This window comes from Malurus melanocephalus, unplaced genomic scaffold (genome assembly GCF_030028575.1).
Source record: "Malurus melanocephalus ecotype Western Australia unplaced genomic scaffold, MMel_1.1 scaffold_1281, whole genome shotgun sequence".
Taxonomy (NCBI): domain Eukaryota; kingdom Metazoa; phylum Chordata; class Aves; order Passeriformes; family Maluridae; genus Malurus; species Malurus melanocephalus.
Window position 1 is genome coordinate 25046 of NW_026624513.1, and position 2274 is coordinate 27319.

The following is a 2274-nucleotide window of genomic DNA, read 5'->3' on the forward strand; positions in this document are numbered from 1 at the left end:
TCCCGTTCGGGGGTGGCATCTGCACCCCCCGTGTCCCCGCGGCCCCTCCGTGCCAGGTTTTGGGGRTGGGGGAGGGTGCCCAGGACCCATCCTGCACCCCCAGCGCTGGGTTCGACCTCCTGATTATTAACGAATTATCTAATTATCGTTTAATTAGGGCTTAATTACCCGCTCGATGGTGGGGGTCGCGGCGGTGATTTGGGGGGGTCTCCCCAGCCGAGCCCAAACCAGCCCAGGACCCCCATTCCTGGTGCTGGGGAGTGCGGGGGGGGCTGGGGGTGAATCAGGGACCCCTCCCCAAACTCCCAATCCCCAAAACCAAACCCCCAACCCGAAACCCCCAAACCCCAAACCCCAAACCCCGCCGCCCCCTTTGTGGCTCCGAAGGGTGGGGGTCCCATGGTCTGTGCTGAATGTGGGGTCCTATTGTCCTCCCCCTTCTAAGGGGGTCTTTGGGGTYCATGGGGAGGGGTCTTTTGGGGGTTTCTGGGCCCTTTGGGGTGCCCCAGTTGCCCTTTGGGATGGCCCATGGGGTCTCTGGGGTCCATGGGGTGGGGGTTTTGGGGATTCTTCGATCCCTGGGGTGCCCCACGCTGCAGTTTGGGGGGGTCTCTGTGCCCATGATGGGGGGTCTTAGGGGGGTTCCTGGATCCCTGGGGTGCCCCAGCTGCTGTTCGCGGTGTCCCGGGGGGTCCATGGGGGGACACAGGGACACTGTGGGTGGCAGGGACCCGGCCCCGGGTGGGCGGCGCCCCGGGGGCGCTCCGGGGTGGGCTGCGGTCGGGGCCGCTCCGTGGGTGTCCTGCGGGTGGGAGGGGAGGATTTTGGGGGGTCTGCAGGGYGCACAGGGAGGGGTCTGGGGGGGCGCCGTCACCGCTCCCGTGACACGGCCCCGGCCTGACGCACCGGTCACGCCGCCGCGGTGACACCGGGGACAGGAATGGCCTCGTGACCCCAYGGGCTGCTCGTCAGTGAAACGAGTTGGGGCAGCCTCAGCCGCCCTCGGGCGCTTTCCCTCRGATTTTCCCAGGGGATCCCGGGGGAGGGGGCTCCTTTACCGTGAGACCCCCCCGGCCGCACTGCGGGGGTCGCGRCTGGGCCACCCAAAAGGTGTCGCCACCACCTCGGTCCCTTGTGACCCCCACGATCCGAGCGGGGTGSCCTCAGCCGGGGCTGGCACACGCCGTTCTCCCTCCGTGCCTCAGTTTCCCCYGYAATCAAARCCCGAGGGAAGGCGCAGGGCACGTCCGCCAAGCCACGGGACACTCCGCGATGGTCACCGTGTCCCCAGGCGGGGCTGGACGCTCGCGGTGTCCCTGTCCAGCCGGACATCGTGTCCTGGCTCCGGCCCGGGGCTGGCGGCGCTCCCGGTCCCGGCGGGGCGGGGGGGTCCCGGGGCCACCCGGCTGTGACACCGGGGGCCGGGGGTGACCTCAGGTGAGCTCCTGCTCCTGAGCGCCCCCGCAAATCCCACCCGCAGACCCCACCCCGTGCCTCACTTTCCCTGGAACCCTCGGCTTTCTCCTCCTGTCCCCAGTTCCTGCCACCCCCGGGGGACGCTGAGGGCAAACCCAGGGAGGGAATTCCCGGTGGATGGAGGCGGGGGGGGGGAATTCCCGGCTGCCCCCACCCCTGGGTGGCGTTCCCACGGCCAGGATCCCAAAACCCGGCTCCCCCCCTCCACCCCCCTGCCTCAGTTTCCCACGGAGCTCAGGGCAGCGCGGGGGTGTTTTTCTTGGAAAGACCCTTTTTCCTGAGAAGGGTGGGGTGGGAATTTCTCCTCCAGCGGCATCGCAGGGGCCACACACGYGTGGGAACCCCCGGCCCTACAAACGGCCCCCCCGGAATGCAGAGCCCACCCCAAAACCCACCCAGGAGCGGCCTGGGAACGGCTCCAGCAGAGCAGAGGGAAGAGCAAACACGAGTAACGTCAGACATTTTATTGCAAATAAATTTAGTTCCTCGTTCGGTAGAAGAATAAACTCTGGAAAAGATTCAGCTCAGGGGCTCCAAGTGCAAAAGCAACACCCGGGAGGGTGCAGGTCCATTGTGCAGATGTCGAGAATTCCTCGGAAAAAAAAGCAGTTTTTGCAAGAAAAATAAAACAAAAATATCCAGCCCTCTGCAGTCCTCGCCTCCGTCGGGTCCCAGCTGCCAAAAATCGYGACAGTGTCCAGCTCCGGGGTCACCCCCCGCGCTCCGCAGCGCCCACCCGGGGCTCCCCAACTCCGGCCCTCGGTCCAGCACGGCTCCTCGGCCGGCGGCTCCGGCCAG